Raw genomic sequence first — 21,219 nt, 5'->3', positions numbered from 1 at the left:
TACTCATTGGATAAGTAATGCAGGAGTTGTGTCTCTTTTCAGTCTTTTAGCAGACTCCCCCATCTTTCTGCCATCTTTGATACCTTCACTGATGGATCACATTGAGAGAATGGGTCAATTTTCCACTTACAAGATAAAATGGCTCAAAACTGAGGCCATGCCTTGTTCTCATGTTTGCGTTAGTCTGATTTGACAAACTATGGTTTTAGCTGGTGTCCTATTAGGATGTTGTATCTGGGGGTTTGGTTGACTACTGACTTAAAGGATATGATGGAGGCAAATCTGAAATTGGCTGAGGAAAGATTATCAACAGACCTGTTGGGATGGGAATCCCACAAACCTTCTCTGGGGGGGCAAAATGAATGCATTAAAGATGACGGCAGCACCACAGATCACATTTATTATGAGCATTATTCTCTTGCTGCCTACAAAGTGTTTGATTAGGAAGCTGGATGAATGATGCAGACGTTTTATGGGATCATAAACCTCCAAGAATAGAGCTGCAGAGGCTGCAACTTCCGAGCGACTAAGGTGGCCTGGGAGTGCCTAACTTCACAAAATACCACCTTGCTTTTTTTGGCTCATTTCCTGCCTTTTCTGCAAGATCCTTTTGATGATTGGGCAGTGACAGGGGCGAGCTCGACCAGACCTTTGGTACCAGCCGCTAAGTGACTACAAGAAATGACAGGAAAAAAGACCTCTCTGCTCTTACTGGGTTCTTACGCTGGCAGGAGATGTCCAAATTTCTGTAAATTGAAGCACTGCTTGCGGGTGGGGCATCAATATGGTCGAATCCCTTTATCAAGATCAACAAGATGCTTTTCTGTCCGAACTGGTACTTAGGAGAGATACAATGGATTGGTCATTTGTTGCGAATTGGTTCTTAGTTGACCTTTAACAATCTACGGGACACGCATGACCTCAGGGGCTGTACTTATGGGGAATATACGTCCCTTAACTCCCCATGTTGAGAAAGCTCCCTGAAGATGACCTGAATGGGGCCTTTGTTCGCCTGTATAAATAGGAGCATGTGGCCTTGGCTGTCTATAAACCTTTGAGTAGCTCACCAGAATGGAATGCACAGCTCTTAGACAAATGGTCGAGCTGTCTCACATCAGCCTTCAATATGTACTATTCTGCAACTCAACATGACTCCGCAATTCCTGAATGTTACTGTAATGTATGAATATTAATATGACTATTACCTTCTGTACCAATCTTAACATGACTTTCTAATGTGTGAATGTTAGTGTACTGCTTGAACACCAACATCACTGTCTATTACCCTCTGTACCAACTATCTACACTATTCTGTAATGCGTGATTGTTACTGTCTGTAAGTATAGATATTATGATGTTAACTAATTGAAACTATTGTAACCTTTGCTACAATGCGCCCAGGTACCTCTGGGTTCGGTGCATTATAGAAATAAAATAAACAAACAAACAAAAATCAGAGATGACAGGATCGTGATGGAAGCTCTTTGTAAAAACATTCCACGTATGTCTATGAATGTTGGTGAAAGGGCGAGGCATAGGGTATACTTAGGGTTTCCGGTTTTCGGTGGATACCGAAATAATCCAGTAATTGATGCCCGTTAGTATTTTTATATTCCTCGGATGACTCCGATAAACGCCAGTATTTTAAACAATTTATGAATCGCCACCCAGTGTCTGAGTTCGGTAGCGGGATTTGAAATGTCGTACTTCTATGTTGTCTTATTTCCAAGACAGACACATTGCCAATGAGCTATCCTCACAGCCCTGGTTGCGCATAGGCCGAGGCGAGGACGCTGACCTGCCTGGTCATGGATAAGGTGGAGTCTATGTATACTCCTAAAGTATTCACTGAGGAGGATACGGGGATGATGGTATTATTTATGCTGAAGTTACAGTATTGGTGGCCCAGTCTGGCTAAGGTAGCTTTGGATCAGACACTGATGGTCTCGGTCTTATCTCCGTTGAGACAGAGGCCATTAGCCGCCATCCAGGCTTGGATGGTGGTGTAAATTAGATGCAGGGCTTCAACGTCTTGGTCATAGTAGCCGGAGAGTGGTAGGAGTACTTGTGATTGTCGGCATAATTCATGTATGCTATGCCAAGTGCATCCAATTTGTCGAAGAGCGGTTTAGTGAACAGGTTGTAGGGCATGGGGGCTGTGCAGGAGCCCTGAGGGACTCCACAGTGGATGGTGGTGGGGGCTGCACTGCCTGGTTCGAGAAGACCTTCATAGTTCTGCCTTCCAGAAACGATGTAATCCAAGAGGAGACTGCTTTGGAAAATTTAGCGGCCTGGGAGAGATGTGAGGATCTTGTGATCCACAAAATCGAAGGCAGCCTAGAGATCCAGGAGTAAGAGGAGTGCTGGCTTGCCTTTGTCCATGATTTGTGTGATTTGGTTTTTAAAGGCTACCAATGCTGTTTCTGTGCGTGGCCTTTACGGAAACCAGATTGTCTTTTCCATAGGTTGGCGTTAGATTCAAGAAAGTGTTGAATCTGGTTGTGGGCCGCTTTATCGAGGATTTTTAAGAGGAACGGGACGGTGGTTATGAGCTGATAGTTGTTAGGCGAGGCAGGGTCTAGAGTTACAAACTGTTTCTCAGTACCACACAACGAGTAGGAAGATGAGGTGGCTGTTGACATTAAGTTTGCCAAAAACATGTACGAGCTGCATTGAAAGGTTACATTCAATGAACAGATTGTGGGGTGGTATGGCAGTGGACATGATATTACCGAGCATTCAGTACTAATCCACAAGTATTACAGCTGTGAAGCACACAATCCCATCCACATGACAGTGGACAACAGCCTGCAAGGTGGACACATGAGTATTGATGCTTACATCAGCAGTCCAATGGGTGTGCCCGGTAAAACCATGAAGTCATGTTCACACCTCTTACTGTGGGTTATGTTTACTACTACACAGAACACATCAGAGTTGATCTTATTATGAAAACATGCACAAACAGGGGAGTTGCTAGGTCTGGAAAAGACCCGGGGCTATGCTGATGTTGGAACTGTTGGGACTGGGGGCTAGCTAGTCTTTTGGCTGTAGCTCCTGAGATTCTATCCGGGGCTACAACCAAAAGATCAGGGGCTATAGCCCCCTTAGCCCCCCCCCTAGCAACGCCCCTGTGCACAAATTGTCGTGTGGTAGGCCTCACAAGTGACTTGCAGCAAGTGAGGTCTGCCTCCAGCCTGGTACAGGATAATCTGACTACGGTGGTGCATACATGGTTAAAACGTTCTCTGTGCAAATGGAGACATTATGAGGATGCAAGTCTGAACCTGAACATCACAATGGTGCAACAGAAGAAGATGTAGAAAGAATCCAGACAAACGCTGTACAGCTCAAAGCTACCCATAAGAGAGCACTACAAAAAAAATGAAGTCCTCAAAAGGCGTTTGCTATTTCTCTATTTTCGTTCTGGGGCTTAAAATGCGCGCTTTGCAGCGTTCGCATAATGCTCCCCAACCATTGGAAAAACGAGCGTTGTGAATGCTGTGTTCTGTGAACTTGACCATAGCTCCCACGGCCCTGGTTCTGCTGCAGCAGATGTGCCTGTGTACTCTGCAAGGCACACTGGCGCAGCTGCTGTAGGAAAAATGCTGTGGGGCGTTGTTCATGTTGCCAGAACAGGAACAGCATCAGGGCCTTTTAACTTTTCAAATGAAAGGAGTCTCAGGGAGTTACCCAGTAACTTTACGTTCTGGTGCTTAAAATGTGCGCTTTGCAGCACTCTCATGACAAGATGCTTTTTCGGGGGGGTCCAACAAACAATGACAGAGAAGAAGGGGGTTGTTGCAGCCATGTGCTAATGCACCCTAGCTATAGGGCTGTGCTCCCTGGTGTCCACATTTTCAAAGATGTTTTTTCTCCATCCTCCCAAGGCTACTAAAAGGACGCTGTGGGAGTGAAATCATAGCTATAGACAGCAGATAGCTCAATGGATTCTGCGCCTACTACTGATTTAGGTGTGCAACATTACTGTGAAGGGTTTTTCTCTTCCGACAGGATATACAGAAGTGTCATCTCCTCACTGCCTTCTAACATTGGTTCCTCCACATCAGGGTTTAAAGGTCTTTAGTGGGCATTTAGTGCTTAAGCTCCCTGCTGGCTGGTCGTCTCATGCATCTTTGTTGCTATTGTAATGCATGCACCCTACGGGTGCTTCAAACTGTTTTTGCTCTAAGCAGGGGACTCAAACAAAGCGGGGCCTGGGTGCTTCGGACAGAGGCTTCGGTGCTGGAAATGCTGGGGGTAAAGCAAGAATGTTCCTGGGAGTGCAGAGACATGGCACAGAGTGGGGGGTAGATGCCTATGTCTGGGGTGTTTGGGTGGGTGATACAAATGACTACCTCGTGATGTGGTTGCTGTGGTGGTGTGGGTGGGGTGGTAAGGATATGTTGGGATGGGGGGTCAGATAGACATTTCTGGGAGCAGATGGCAATGTAAGGATGTGGCATTAGGAGTCCATACTTGGTGGAAGTCAATAGTGAGAGAGTTGCCCTGCGATGTCATAAGAAGAGCAAGGCGTTTGAAGATATATGGGGCAGATTTCTTGAAATGGACATGCTTGGTGTATTCGGTGCAGGAGCCTTATTAGAATATGTTTTCCTTTTCTTTCTTATTCTTTTTCTTTTCCCCTTTCCCTTTTCTATTTACTTGTAGCACATCCATGTTGTTTTCATTGTGTATGATGTCGATATGTCAAGACCAAACATTCTAAATTTTAAAAAAAAAAACACAAAAAAAACAAAGTGATGATGTTAGGTCAACGGGGGGAGTCGTTGGCCCTCGCCAGCAGAAATGTAGAACAAAAGCCACTGGGAGATGTGAAACGTTCCAGCTTCCCATATCCAGCGGCTCACCAGTAAATAGCGAACACTGCGGTGGCCCCTGGCTTCTTGGCTCAGGTGATGGGTGGAGCCAATATCCCGCTGCCCAGCGCATGGGCCGGTCGGGAAAGCTTGTTCACCTCCTGGCCTGGTTACAAGGCGCCCAGTGTCCAGGATTAAGCAGGGACTGTGGCCACAGTTCAGTGTTCCAAGTTGCTGCTCGCAGGGGCAACACCACCGGTGAACTTCATTTTGGGTATTTTTTACGGAGCTTACAGGACACAGCACAAACTCAATCGTAGCTGCATACTCATTTAGTGCGCAGGCCTCCAATCTCAACACAGGCCAGGCGCAGCCAGTTCTCGCTGCGAGAACATCACGACCAAATAGGAATCCCTGCCCTGCCAGTCTTCAGGGACTGTTTTGGACAGTAAATGAAATTTTACTTCTCATGTCTTTGGATTTTTGCACTGTTATTACACATGGCTTTTGGCAAAAACACTCGGCTTGACTCTGAGTCAAAGCCATTACAATGAGAAGCGCTGAGGTCAGGGAGAGTAAATAATCCCAAACAGAAGTGGAAAGAGAGCGAGGTGTTAGAATTGGCTGCGGCACACGCCCGGATCTCAGTCAACCCAGGTCCCTCCCTCCCTCTTCTCTCCTCCGTTTCTTTCCCTCATTCTCCATCTGTGTTCTCCTTTCTTTACCACACTGTATCTCACCGTTTCTCCCTACCGTTTCTCCCTATTTCTCTCCTCTCCTCCCTTTAACCCTCTCATCTCCACTTCCATCTCTTCTCTTTTCTTAATTTTCCTTAGCCCCATTTCCGCCTACACATGTCTCTTCCGTACCTCGTCCTTCCTTTCTCCCCTCTATTTTTCAAACCTTCCCCCCAGTCTGCCTTGTATTGGACAGGCAGTGCCGCCACCTCAAAGTTGCAACTGCATATAATACAGTGGGGGGAAAGAGGGTAAGTGAGCTGGCAGTGGCTGTATCACTGGGCGCTGAGAGCATGCAGAGGACACTGCTCCTGGCATTGCAGCACATCTGGAGGCAGGAGTCACAGAGTTCCACTTCGATAACCCCCATAGAAGGTTCACTGGTGGGCGTCAGTCCCAACCCTCTGCTGTGCATGCACACAAGCTGAGCAATTCGGCATGTGCAAAAGACTGCCGTTTATCAGACAATCACTTGGGTGTAAGGGTGGAGGGGGGCAAAGGTGTTGGGAATGAGGCTGGAGGGAGGGTAAGGGCAAGGGTACTGGGGATAAGGGTGGAGGGGGAAGGGTGAAGGGAGGACAAGGATGATGGGCATGAAGGTGGATGGAGGTCAAACGTGTTGGGGATGAGGGTAAGGGTATACTATCATGGTTCGAAACTGTGGGGACCTGGGAGTTATTTAGCTCCAGCTTCTAGACCAGAAGAGCTTGGTAAGCTTGACAGCAGCAGCTACCAGGAGCTACTGTTGGCTCCCCAGGCGAAATGATGCAGAACAAACACACCTATGTGAATATAACTCTGCAGACTTCAGGGAAAACTATAAATAAACATTAGGACACATCCATACTTCTGTTAAAGTATAAGAGGTCATAAATAACAGACCAAATTATGTGCTTGCCTTTTATGTGGAAATAAGAATTGCAGAACACTGTTTACTAGCTCCTTGTTCCCAAGTTTAACATTACCTTTAATCCGGCAGAGCGGTAAATATGGTGGCCATTCCATTACCACCACTTTTAGCCCTTCTGTCGAACTTGTAATGAGGCCGTAAGTGTACACAAGAGGTCCTGAGTGAGTCAAAATCCTCACACAGGTGAAACGACCTAGGGGTCAGTCAGTGACAGGCTAAATGCTAACAAAAGTTTCCCTAGCTGGAGGGTCACACTCAGATTTCTTTTACATGTCTTAACTGTTAGGTTTCAAGATGATGGAGGTAAATGTGCAGCTTCTGTAGGCTAGTGTTTGGGATCATTATAACTCGTAATATGTAATGAAGCCCTTGGCATTATGGCTAGACCGTTTTAGGATATGACAAAGGCCTTGGCTACCACGACAGTTGATGTGCAACCTGACCCCCTTTGAATAGTGTTTTTAAAATACACCTTACATGGGCGTCTCGGAGCTATATTGACGGTCTTCCCAAGAGACTTGCAGAGTACGTCTCCTGTTCATACTGCCCCTCTCACTCAGAGGCATGGCTCACATCTACAAGGATCTTTGTTCCAGTGGCCAGCCTGTACCCAAAAAAGATGTCTGCCAGCCTGCGAAGTTAAGAGGTAAGCAGCTGACTGAACAGTGGGAGTTTTAAGCATCATTTTTAGCCAGACGCCTCTCTACCTCTAGCTATCGTGTCCACCACTTTAAAAGTGGGCACCACCCAAATCTCCTGAGTTGTTTTTTACTATCGTGTTTTGTTATATGAATATGCTTTTGTACTGTTCCAAATCACCAAAACAGAGCAGATCGGCATGTCCGTGGGTGGGGTATTGTGAAAGGAACACACATGCAAGCTGAAGAGGGAACTAGATGCTACAAACTAAAGGGAGGGGTGCAGCGGGAAGAAAGTGGCTATGCCTGTCCCGATAGCTGGACCATAAATCTAAAATGCAGAAAGAAGGGTATGCCTGAAGTTTTCTGCTAATTGTATTATTTATTTATTTAACTTTTTACATTTATAAAGTGCGAATGAATTCCCTGGCCTTAAGGCAGTGGGGCGCTGTACAATAAAAGCATACAATGGTAAACACATACATTTAACAAACAATGCCTAACAACGGAATATAATTATTGGACTGCCAACATAGGAAGTTAGCACAAAATGTAATGCGTGCATGCGTAAGCCGCTCCACAGTGTGTTCAGGCGACCCTAGAAGTTTCGATGGCTTAGTTGCACAGGGATACATTGAAATGGTACCGCGGGGAGTACTGGAAAAAACCCAGAGTGCAATCTAAGGCTACAAGGCAACCAACAGAAGCACCACAGCCAAGATCTTGGCAGCACCCATGAACAAGCTGTGTTATGTCATGGTGCCTCTTTACAAGGTTGGCAGGAACCTGCAGGTGCGACTGGCGGGTTGCCGTCAACCCCGTAACACATTACAAGTCCCGGGGGTGCAGGAAGTCAGGCGCCAGATTTCGTAACTCCCCATTCGCATAGAGTCCCATCGCACTCTATGGGAATGGGAGATGGAAGCACTGGCACCGTTGCCAACGGTGCCAGTGCTTCCGTGACAACTCTGCCTACCTGGGCCGATGCGAAGGGCAGGGTCAGACCTGTCGGGCACAGCAGCCCCGGCAGGCAGACTCGTAGTGTGGTGGTCCGGAAACAACAGTGCCAGTGAGTTTACCGGCACCCTTGTTTCCGGACCACCACACTTGTAATGAGGCCCATGTGCTGTGTTAGTGAATTTCATTAGAAATGGGCTACCACCTAGTGGAGCTATCTATCAATGTAAATAATAGGCGCTCTCTAATGTAAAGAGTACCCTTTTCTATTGCTGTGGGTTGGCTAGCATTGGTCACAAAAATAAGGTGAAAAAAGGCCAAGGTCACCAACCAACGACTAATGGTGTTAATTTGACCACTCGCGCCACTCTACACCAAAACTCAAATAACAATACCGATCACATTGACACGATATACAGACCAACAATTCAGAGATATGACAGCTTTACTGGACAGCCAACACGTGTTTTGACCTTTAAGAAAAGGTCTTCCTCAGGGCACTTCCTCATCACGAGTTTGGCTGAAAATTCCCCATTGGGTGGGAACGGGGAATTACCGTTACCGCCAAACCTGTGATCTGGCGCTAATAGCGCCGGAGGGTTTGGCGGCAATGCTTTTAGCCCAGGTGGTATCCCGGAGGGAATACTGCAGGGATACTGCCCAACTCGTGACCAGGCCGTTTGACTGGTATGCTGTGGTCTGCACCTTAAAGGTTGCTGGGCCTAACAAGCCTGGTCTTGTTGAACTATATAGCTGAGATTGAACCATTTGAGAGTTACAATCACTACATATTCTTAAACCAAGCAATTTGAGGACAAAGTCAACTGTAGTGCATTTGTTTTAAGAGATCATTGAGAGCTGGAGATCAACCACAATGTTGTGTGGTCTTTGATGTGAACGACATATTTTACTTAGGCAGTGCCCTGAGGAAGACCAATTTTAAAGGTCGAAACACATGTTGGCTGTCCAGTAAAGGTATCATATCTCTGAATTGTTGGTCTATATATCGTGTCAATGTGACTGGTATCATTATTTGAGTTTTAGTGTGGGGTGGCGCAACTGATCAGATCAATACAATTAGGTGTTAGTGGATTTGGTTGAACGCAAGTGTCAACCTCACTGCCACCAAGCCTCTGACATGAATAGAGTCTGGGGAGAGGTCTGTGTATATTATGGCAGGTTAAAAGTGATTTGTGGCATACTCAAGTGTGTTTATGGTGCAAATACACGCACCCAGTACATGTTATAAGTTCTGTCAAAAAGTCATGCCTCATTATGAGTCCACCGGTAGCCATGCTGGTAAAAACGGCACGCTGCCGCCGAAGTAATTTTTTTTCCGGCGCCTGGCAGTTGGCAATTACCGGGGCATTACAGCCCCGGTGGACCCGGTAATTGCCCATTTGAATCAATGGGAATGGGGAGGACGGTAGCACCAGCACTATTCAGAATGGTGCAGGTGCTACCGTCAGAGTCTGCGGGTGGGTGCCGTTCCGCCTGCCAAGTCGGACCTGGCGGGCGGGACGCTACCTGCCCGCAGAACTCATAGTTTGCCGATCCGGAAACAACAGTACCAGCAAGCTTACCGGTACCATTGTTTCCAGACCGGCAAGTTTGTGAACACCCCCATGGTCAATAAATGTGCTCAGCCGAGTTGTTCCTGCATGCTTTCAATGTATTATGAGATTTACAATAGAAAACAGCAAGATAAAGCTGGAGACAATGAAACATATGCGTGTGTAGAGAGTAATAAAATGGCTGGATTATTTAAATCTTTGTGATTGTACAACATCCTGGCTTTCGGGCTTCAGGCTACTCACATTGTGAACGCTCACTTTATCCTGAGGAGCTTTCATGAGACTTACATGATGCAGACCTACGCATCACTGCTTAAGATTGTAAAAAAACACTTCTGTGACAACAAAAGAGGGACTGAGAATTGACCTTTCCCAGAAACATTTACATTTTTAAACTGAGGTCCAGATACAATCTGAACATATCGTAATGCCATTACAATGCGAATTGTAGTGCTAAATCAAATTTGGCATACATTTGTTTTAGGATGTTTTGAAAAAATATGATGCCATTTGTTTTAAATACTCCTTTTTGTGATGAGGAATATATGTGCTAACATTCTACATTCAATTTTGTTTTATTTTTTTTATTTATTTTGGCTCTTAGGTGGCACTTTACCACCACCTATAAGCTGAAACTATTGCACTAGAATACTGATAGGAGAGAGATGGGATGTGAAGATGTACACACTGCCTGTCAGCATTATTTATCACACATTGACTGCCTCTGGGCATGTTAATTCCTATAGCCATTCCCACACACTTCCAGCCTCTCTCCACCCAAAACACCTCCACTTGGGCCTGCCAGTGTTATTTCTTTGCAGTCTTCTGAAAGTTACTGGATTAATTACTGCTGTAAGCATGCTCTGCCTTGGGTGCAATAAAAATGGCTTAACCAAGTGACCCTTCAGTCACTTGATTTCTAAGCAATGTGTGTGTCCTTGCATGTGTTCCTTGCATTGAAGTCCTGTTAAAAACAAGCGCCACAGCAAAACCAAGACGTGACTTGTGTATAGGTATTAGGCAGCTGTCATATGGCCAGGGACTCGCATCATATTCCAGCTGTGGCCATCTCATGGCCAGCCCACCAAATGCTTATTCTATGTCTACACAAACCCCAAAACTGTTGGGATATGAGATAAACCAGTGATCTGCGCTACCCATAGGTTTAGAAGTATCAAGGTAACCTCCTATTAAGGTTCACACAATACCACTCAAAAGTGAATATGCAATTAAATATATTGTGATACGGTTCTCTGTCTTCTCAGATATGATAGTCCAACAATAATAAAGTACAAATAGTAAATCTCAAACAGATGAATTTAATTTTCATAGCCACAGCCCAGCCAACACGTGTTTCGACCACTGGTCTTTCTCAAGGCTGGTAATCAGTATCAAATCAGTCTTAATACATATGATAAGCAAACTAATGAATGCCAACATTTGTATATACATAGCAAGGTCAGGAAAGGGAGACAGACAAAAAGGAAACAAACAAAAGACATAAGTAAAATTAAAATTTGAATTAAGATTGAGATACACGGTATTACAATACCTTTACTATATTGTACAGATATGCTTGTTATACCCTATCCATGTGCAAAACCTAATGGTTACCAAAAATAGATCTTAAGAAGTACAAGTTACTTACCACTGGTAACGTTCTTTTGATTGGATGTTCCTCCCACGTATTCCTAATCTTCTGATATATTCATCTCCATCTTCAGCTGCTTCGGAATGTTTTTTTTCAGGTGAGGGCGCTGTGCGTCAATGCAGTCGACTCGATGTCCCTCGAGGGCCTCCGTTTCAATGTCGCCATCATCACTGGTACATATAGCATGCACAGCGCCTGTTAGCTTCAGTTTCGTTTTTACGCCCCTTTTCTTCTTGCAGAATTACCAGCATTAGTGTGCCCATGGCAGTGTAAGACCTTGAAAGAGTAAAGTGTAATGCATGGAAAGTCTACTGTGGGGTAGGTTGGGAGGGGCGATAAAGGAATATGTGGGAACAATATTCCATCGAAAGAACGTTACCAAGGGTAAGTAACTTGTTTTTCAAATGGATTGTGTCCTCCCATGTTTTCCTCATCTTTTGATAGATTCTCAAAGCAGTGTCAGATTTGGAGGAGGGATGAGCATTTTAGAAGTGCTCTTATGATTTGTCATGGACAGAGTGTTAAACCGCCTTCCCAAATCCTCATTCCTGGCCTGAGGATGAATCCAGACAGTAATGTTTAGTAAAAGTGTGAATGGAAGACCATGTGGCAGCTGCACAAATATCATGTATCGGCACCACCTTCGTAAAGCAGAAGACGTTGCCATGCCACTTGTGAAATGGGCTGTAAGGCCTCCTGGGGGATATTTCTCAGCCAATCAGTAGCATTCCATAATACCCTATATAATCCATCTAAACAAAGTTTGTTTAGTGACTGCAAGTCCCAACTTGTGACCTGTATAGCCAACAAAAAGTAGGTCATCTTGATGTAAATTAGCCATCCTAGAGATGTGAAAGCTAAGCGCTTGTCTTGGATTAAGTCTATGCAACCTTTCCTCATCCTTGCCAGGTTGTGGAGGCAGATAAAAAGATGGTAACACAATTGAAATCCGATATAATTTTCGGCAGAAAAGTTGGTTTGACTTTAAGAACTGCCCTGTCCTTAAAGAAGGTAGTATATGGAGGCCTACAAGATAAGGCCTGAAGTTTGCTCACACTGCGGGCTGATGTTAATGCAACTAAAAGGATGGTCTTAAAGGTCAGCAATCTTATTAGCCACGAGTGGAGTGGCTCAAAAAGAGCACACATAAGGAATTTTGAAACAAGATGAAGGTCCGAAATCGGAACTTGAAATGGATATGGAGGGAAAACCTTAGTAAGCCCCTTTAGAAATTGTATGACTAACAACATCTTAGTATGATACCTCCTCCGATGTGGGCTTGAAGACTGAAAGTGCCACCAAGTATCCTTTAATGGTCCCAATCAGGAGCCCCAAATTTGCCAAATGTAACAAAAAGGACAACACCATGGTGTACTGCACATAAAAGGTTCCACATCCTTTTCCCTACACCAGCTGCAGATTTTGTTCCAACAGCAGTGGTACACAGATTTTGTTGCTGGCCTTCTGGCCAAAAGCAAAATCTCCATTACATCATCCGAGAGGTCCCAATCCTTATATCTCAACATCTCAGAGACCATGCGTGAAGGTTGAGTGTTTTGACCTCTGGATGGAGAACCGGACCCTCCTCTCGCGAGAGAAGGTTCTCTCTTTCCGGAAGACATATTGGAGGGCAGATGGACATGTCCAGAAGGTCCGGGTACCACGTCCTAATGGCCCAATCCGGGGCAATTAGGATCATGGATTTCCAAACCTTTCTCAACCTCCTGATCACGTGAGGAATGATGAGGACTGGAGGAAACGCATACAGCAGTGGAAACGCCCAGTCCACTATGAACGCTTCTCCTAGAGTTCCTCTTGGGGGAAATTCCCTGGAGCAGAACAGTTCACACTTCCAGTTGACACTGGTCGTGGACAGATCCACTTCAGGGGTTCCCCAAAGGGTGAAGATCACTTGAATGACTTTATGAGCTAGTTCCAACTCGTGGGAGACTGTGCTCTGCCTGATCACAGCGTCCGCCGGTGTGTCCTCCTTTCCGGGCTAGGTGAACTGCTGATTGGGAGATTCCTTCTTGAATTTCCCAGATCAAGAGCTGCATCCCCTTTCTGCACAGTGGTAGTGACCCTGCGCCTCCTCTTTTGTTGAGGTAGCACATGGCCACTGTGTTGTCCGTCATTATCAGGATATTCTTTCCCCATACAGAAGGCAGAATGGCCTTCAGCGCTAGTCTGATTGCCCTCAGCTCCAAAAGGTTGATGTGTAGTTTGGACTCTGATGGCAACCAACGACCGCTGATTGTCAGATCATTGCCATGGGCTCCCCACCCCGTGAGTGAGGTGTCTGTCACTACTGCTATCTCCAGCCATGGTTGCCAAAAAGGTTCTTCCTTCAGAATGTTGTCCTTGCAGGCCCACCACAGAAAATCATACGCGACTCTGCTTGGAACCTGAAGAAGGTCTGACATATTGCCTGAGAATTGAGACCACTGAGTCCGGAGAGCCCATTGGAGGGATCTCATTATCTGGCGAGCCTGCGGCACCAGGACAATGCAAGATGCCATGAGGCCAAGCAACCATCAAAAGTCAAAGGCCAGATGACGCTGGGCACTCTGGATTTTGGTGACCCTCTGCAGAATGTGCTGAGCCCCCACCTCAGGTGGCAAGGCCTTTCCCAAGGATGCATCTAAGACCGCTCCGATTAACTGGAGTCTTTGAGATGGTATCATGTGGGACTTCTTGCAACTGAGGGAGACACCCAGTCAGTGGAGAGAGTGGCAGGTGATGCTGAGATGTTCCAGGGCTTGTTTGGGAGAACATGCCCTGATCAGCCAATTGTCCAGGTAGGGGTATACCTAAATCCCCCATCTACTGAGACTCGCTGCCACCACCACCATTAGCTTGGTAAAAACCCTCAGGCGGAGGTCAGCCCGAATGGCAGAACTGAAAAATGATAATGAGAACTGCCAACAGCGAACTTCAGGTACATTCTGTGCTTGTGATGGATAGGCACATGAAAGTAAGCACCCTGAAGGTACAATGACACCATCCAATCCTGGTGCTGGAGGGCCTGAAAGATCTGAGAAAGTGCCACAATCTTGAACTTGTCCTTCCTGAAGTCCAAGATGGGTCTCAATCATTCATCCTTCTTGGGGATTAGGAAATATGATATGATATGATAGGTTATTTATAACGTGCTTAATACCCAGAGGTTTCTAAGCGCGGTAAATAAGGAGAGTACCACCCTTTGCTCATCTACATTATAGGTACTGGTTCTATAGCACCTTTCTCTAGCAGACTCAAAATGTCCTGCACAAGGAACAGATCTAGAACTTTGAATGAGTGGATCCCCGATCGATGGTGTTGAGGCCTTTTTAGAAAGGGGAGGCAGTAACCCTGGACTACTGTTTCCAACGGCCACGCATCTGAAGTAATACCCCGCCATTCTTGCAGATGCTTTGAGAGTTTGCCTCCCACCGGGGTCTTGTAGTTTAAGGCCTAATAGAGGTTTTGAGGTGGCTGAAACAGCAGCTGAGGGTAAAGTAGCTGTTGCCTGGGCGGGCTTTGCACCTCTCCCTCGTCCACCACGAGGGAATCTCCTTTGGGCCCTTTGACTTACCAGTCCTCTCACTCTTCCAATGGAGGAGTAGAAATGAAAGGACCTACCCCTCCAAGATGATAAGCTGGTGTGAGAAGTTTGTGGCTGTCTGATAGCAGCACCAGGGTGTTGGCTGCCACCTTTGAGTTCTGCAGCTTCTCTAGGCTTTCATCAGCCTTGCTGCCAAACATCTGGGTGTCGTCAAAGGGCATGTTGAGGAGCCTGGCCTGCACCTCCGGTGCACATCCTGACTTCCTCAACCACGCAAACCTGCATATTACTGTGCTTGCCGCCATGGCTCTGCTGATAGCAGAGTGCAGTCCTGACTGAAGAGACTCACACATAGCCTCCTTTCCATCTCTTACACTATTCAGGAAGCCATCTCTTTCTTCCCCCTCGGGAATATGCTCAGCCACCATGGCTATACAGTCCCCCAGGGTGAACGTAAATTTAGCTAAGGCACAAGTGGCATTTGCAGATTTAAGAGTCATGCTCCCAGCGGAAAACACTTTCCTTGTCCAAGCATCAAAACGCTTATCATCCCTATCTGGGGGAATTGTTGGATAAGCTGTTTGTGTAGAGGCAGAAGTCACTACCAGGCTTTCTGGCCTAGGATCTTTAGACGAATAGGATCTCTACTGGATGGCCTGTACTTTCTGGTTGTAACGCTCACCTGGTATCCACGGGGACGTCACTCAGCCTATTCTGACCTCTTAAGACCTCGAACCCTTCCCTGGAGTCTACTCGACTGAAGACTGGGCCTGAAACACAGGATTGGTAGAGTTTAACTCCCTATTGTCTCTGTGTGCTTGAACCCCTTCTTCCCCGGGGTCCAACCCTTGCCTTTGATCCACAGTTCACCTTGTTTTCTTGGAAAGTGTGCTCTCCGTCCTGCTTTCAGCGCAGGGGTGCATTGATTGATGCAGGCTCGTTGCTGCCTAGTTACTTCACTGGCAAGAGTGCGACAGGTAAGTATAATGAGTCTTTTGAAGAGTTCTCTAACTTTGTTCCTTTTCTTCCTAGATGATGGCCGGCGTCCGGCGATGTGCAATGCGACCCTTTCGTATTTGTATTGAACTGAGTTCTTTTTCTGTGTCTTTTAGGTGCCGCGACGTTTTCAGCGTGGATGCCGGTTATGAAGAAGAAATGCCTTGAGTATGCGCGTTATGCGGCGCCTCTAGATGTTTCCATGCTAACCTGGAGTGTCTTTTCCCTCTTGCAGATGGATGAGAAGTTCCGGAGACAGAGTTCCCCCAGAGCGGCTGGGATTCAGGTAAGCGTTTGAAGCGCATACAGTCTTTAAAAATAAGCGAAGATTTGCTGAATGCTTACTAATGCCTTTTTTCTGTTCTTTTCCCTTTTCCTTAGGAAGCGGCGTGCCGGGATGGGAATGACACCGCCGAAGATGCCCGCAGAACAGAAGAAGCGATGGATGATGGGCAGAAGCGCCGCAAGGTAAGGCTGTTCTTAACGGTGTTCTTGCAGGAGCTGAGCGCAGAAGAAAGATGCAGGCCTACTGAGGAACGAGCCGAACACGGTGAGTGTCACGCTGCAGGTGCAGAAAACACAAAGCATGTTTCTCAGTTTGGGCGTGGCTTAAATAGTCTCTGGGTATCCAAGGTGTCTCTGTGCTGAACCACACCCAAAAGACTAGACTGCACATGCAGGTCTGGGAACCGAAATATGTGGGGGCATCCATCTTCTCCCCATCAATGCACTACAAGTCCAATCCCCAATGTTATCCTATGGGCGTGAGTGAGTCTGGTGCCACAAGCGCCAAGTCTGACTCCAAGTGAGTCTTTGGAGGGATGGAGAGGCCCTTGAGGGCCATGTAGGCGATCGTGGCCTGGCTCCAGCCTGACATCTTGGAGGGCTGGGGACATGAGGGGCAGGAATCATGACACTGGTGAGGTCTTTATTCACAGCTGGACTTGCCTCGGGTGCCTCCCAGTTTGCCTTTAACCTTTTTTGCAGGGTAATATGAAAAGGGATTAACAGATCCTTCTGAGCACCCTTATCAATGATATCAGTCAAGTCATCTTGCTCAAATTGGGGAGCAGGCCTGCCCCATCTTAGAAACTCTATCACCCTAGACATAAGATATCTTTAAGGGGCATCATCGTGTTCTGCCGGGTCCAGTTGACCAAATTCAAGTTCTGGTGAAGTGTCAATCCTACTGGCTGACTGAAGGGTTTCATACAAGCCTTTTAGCCTGTGAGAACACTATATTGTAGAAAGAATGGCACCGCCAATGCCCTTTCCACCTCCACATGCCTACTTTCCCCCTGATCGCCAAACTAGTAAAGAGCGAACCCAGCCTGGGCCACATTGTAGTACATCTCAAAATCAGGTAAGGCCAGTCCCCCCCCCCTTGTATAAGTGCTATCAACTTATCCCATGACACTCTTGGCTGTTTACCGGCCCAGATAAACTGTGTGATTAGGGATTTTAACTCTCGGAAGTAGTTTGTTGGGATCGCAATAGGTACATTGAGGAACACATAGAAGCAACACCATCTTCATCAAGGATATTCTGCCCTATAAGTTAAGGTAGACTCTTCCACCTGATGGCGGCCTCACTCGCCTTGTCTAGTGCCATTTGGTAGTTGTTTACATATAGTATGTTTGTATTTCAAGCTATGTTGACCCCCAGGTATCGAGTTTGTGTTATGTGCCATTGAAACCCCCATTTGTCAGCATACGTTTGGGTTCCTTTATAAATCACACCATGTCTTCCGCGTACAGCGAGATAACTACCTTGTGTTTGAAAAACTGGATGCCCCGGTATAGGTGGGCTTCCCTCCCCCTTCGGCCAGCGGTTCAAACGCCAGGGCAAACAGCAACAGGGAGAGGGGGCACCCCTTCCGCGTGCCACTATACAGTGCTATTCCTGGGATGAATTGGCCATTCACCTGTATTCTGACGATAGGTGACCTGTATGGTCACAGATAATGTTTATAATGTGGACTACTATTAGTGAACACAATTTGTTATTAAAATATATTGTAATTGAATACGTTTACATGATAATTTTGAGTTCTTAAACTAATTAACATTTTTAGAACTGAATGGTCTGCATGAAGTATGAATGACTGTTTTACTGAACTAAAATTTATATTTGTATTTTTACAATCTGAATTTGTATCTCTTATTTAACAAGAATGAAATAAAATAATGAATAACCTATTACAGCTCTAGTCTTCATCTCACTAGTATCTTCTAATTGTTCCATCTGGCACTATTATTATTTTATATATAAGTGTTCTGCCTCAAAGTGCCAGTGTAGTAGAGGTACCCACCCCTGGCGATATATTGCTCTCTTAAACCCATTCTGGGCATAACTGTGAACCAGAAGGGCCACTCCACCGAGTCGAATGCCGTAGTGGCGTCCAGCAGTGCCACAACTATGTGGTCTTCCTGATTCGCTGATGAGATCAGCCCAAACATCCTCCGAATACCAAAAGAAGTGGGGCATCCCGGGATAAATCCGGCATGATCGACCCTCACCATCTTATTCATCAGGGGTGCCAGTCCAGTATCCAATATCTTAACTAAGATCTTATTATCTAGATTGATAAGGGAAATTGGTCTATACGATGCAGAGTTATTCAGTGGTTTGCCAGGTTTAGGCAGGACCTTGACTAGGGCTTCCCTCAGGGTGTCAGGGAGCTTCCCTTCGAAAACACTCTGGTGATACATTTGTAGGAGGTAGGGGCCAATCTTCGCGGCATAGTACTTGTACAAGTCTGCCGCAAAACTGTCCGGCCCATGGGCTTCCGGAGGGAAGAGATCTGATGGCGTCCAACACCTCTTCCAAAGATATTTGGCGGTTCAATCCCGCTCTCACCTCCTCTCTGCACCAGTGTAGGACCACCTGGTCCAGGTAACTATCTAGCTCTGCCTGGGAGGTGTGTGCATGGGAGGAGTAGAGGTCTTTATAGAAAGGGTAGAATTCCTGCTTTATCCCCACGCCTTCAAATCTCTCTACCCCTTGCTCGTCTATTATCGACAAGACCCGTCCCTTGTGAGTTTCAAGCTTCACAGCCCTCGCCAATAGTCTACCTGGTTTCTGCCCCTCCCCATATTGCCTTACGGCCACCCCCCATCCTAGTAGTTTCGTCTCCCTGTGTTCTAACGACTTAAACTGTTCCATGAGTTGTTTCATTTCTACCTGTTGATTGGGGGTCAACAGGGGCCCAGTCGCTTGTAGAGCGCCTATGCGTAACTCTACTTCATCCAGCTCCCGTTTGATTTGCTTTAGCATCCCCACCTCTCTAGCGATGCACTCCCCTCTTATCACACACTTAAAGCTCTCCCAAAGGGTCCCCACTGATTTCAATGAGTCTTCATTGGTCTAAAAAAAGGTGTCTATTGACCTCCATTGACCCTCACTGAACAATGCGTCTGTGAGAGCCTCACTTTTAAATCGTCACGGTTTCCTCTACCTCACCCTACCCAACACCCTACCCAACAATTCCAAATTCAATTATACCGTTCCATGATCTGAAAGAGTGCGAGCCAGGATTGTCGCCTCCGTTATGGCCCCCATTAGTGCCTGGGAAATCAAAAAGAAATCCAGGTTGATTCTGTGTTATGAATCGACAAATGGAAGGTATACTGCCTCAGCCCATGATTCTTAAGCCACCACACTTCTTCTAGCTCCCACGTTTGACACATGCCTCTCAACTCGCTATATCCTTGAGTCGGGGGGATAGGGTGGGCCCATTCTGCGGTCAAGGATCAGGTCCATCACCTCGTTAAAATCTCTGGCCCAGATTATGTCTCCTGGTTGAGCATGCCCCAGGTGCTGGTTAAGCCATTCCAGAGTCGTAACTGTGTCCTGATTCGGCCCGTAATAATTAACAAGCATGTACAATCGGCCTTGTATCGTGCCCCGCACTGATAGGCCCCTCCCCTCACGGTCCTTACCCATTGAGATCATGTTGAACCCTGCTGCGCTGTGACTAAGGATGCCCACCCCTCTTGCATAGGACGAGTAGGAAGAAAAATATCGGTGACAGCCACAGCTTTTACAGAATTTTGATTCAGCTTCCAACGTGAGATGAGTCTCTTGCAAGAAGGCAATTCCTACTTGGTGGTGTTGCAGCTAAAGGAGGACCCTACAGCATTTTGATGGGCAGTTTAGTCCACATACGTCCCATGTAAGGCATTTCATTGATCTCGCTATGACTCAAGAGTGTCACAATCCTGTTTCCAAGCCTACGTTATTGACCCTTGTGTAACTCAGCCTGTGATTCTGGACTATCCCAGTTGTGTATCCCGTACCCTTCCTCGTGTTGTGATGCGCCCCTTTGTCTTATTCCCTTCCCCTTGCCCTCCCCCTCACCGACAACCCCAACCGGTCAGTAATATACATTCCCTTCCCCTCCCTTGACTGACCACCCCAAACAGTCAGCCTCTTAATATGTTGAACTTGCCTCCGCTTGAGCAGCAGCTAGTGGCCCGACCATGTCTCTGCGCTTACTACCATAAGGTCCGTTCCTGATCTCTTTCTCTTCAATTTGCTGGCTCTTGGTCCCTGGCAGGAGTGTTCATTTTGGCGTAGTCTCATTCGTTGTGTTCCCTGGGTCATGGATTCCGGGGTAGTCATGCAAGAAATGCTTTGGCTTCTTCCGGAGTGGTAAAAAACAGTGTCTGTCGTTCATGTTCCACCCGTAGTTTGGCTGGGAACATCATGGCATACCAAATGCCCCTCTCTTGCATCCTCTTCTTCACGTCTATGTAGGTTCTGCGTGGCGCCTGGACTTTGTCAGAGAAATCCGGGAAGATTTTTTATCCTGTCACCTTTGTACATGAGGTTTCCCTTCTCTCTTGCCTTTCCGGAGGGACAGGTCTCTGTCCCGATAATTCAGCAGTCTTTCTCCATGTTTGTTCAGGCAGACCTGCATGTGATCCACCTTACATGTTAACGTATCTATCTTCCCGTCGAGGGACTGGACACTATTCTGCAACTGATTAAACATCTCTTTTATGTCACGGAACGCTGTTGCAGTGTCCTGAGTAGTCTGCTGATTACATCCTTTGGAGGGGTCCATGGTCCTGTAATGCTTGGGCTGAAAAGAGGTCTCAAAGTGAAGCTTGGTTTGCTGATTCCCACGCTTGCTTGCCTTCGCCATCCTCCTCTCTGCTGGTCTCCCCTTTTGTCTCTCCCCCATCAAGTGCTGGGTTTCTTCGTAGATCATGTACCACTTCCCGGTAGCTGTGCAGTGATGTCCTCGGGGTGTTCTGGTCTAGTAATGGTGATTGCTCAGGGGAGCCCAGTGCGCACAGTGGTGTTCCCCCCTGACCTCTTGCAATGCCCGCGTGGTGGTCACTGTGCACTCCCCCAGTACAACGGTAAAGACTGTATCCTGTGGCTC

The 21,219-nt window shown here is 46.7% G+C and overlaps 1 protein-coding gene and 1 pseudogene across 16 annotated transcripts in view; both read left to right on the top strand.

The window, feature by feature from the left end:
• LOC138520513 (eukaryotic translation initiation factor 3 subunit F pseudogene) overlaps positions 1–3,323 on the top strand; it is a 99,807-nt pseudogene extending 96,484 nt beyond the window's left edge.
• The window catches only part of TNXB (tenascin XB), a 687,232-nt gene that overhangs the window by 151,470 nt on the left and 514,543 nt on the right, over positions 1–21,219 (top strand). The window lies entirely within an intron of this gene.

This window comes from Ambystoma mexicanum, chromosome 13 (assembly GCF_040938575.1).
Source record: "Ambystoma mexicanum isolate Mex_15411 chromosome 13, UKY_AmexF1_1, whole genome shotgun sequence".
Lineage (NCBI taxonomy): Eukaryota > Metazoa > Chordata > Amphibia > Caudata > Ambystomatidae > Ambystoma > Ambystoma mexicanum.
This window is presented reverse-complemented; position numbering and strand designations above follow the sequence as displayed.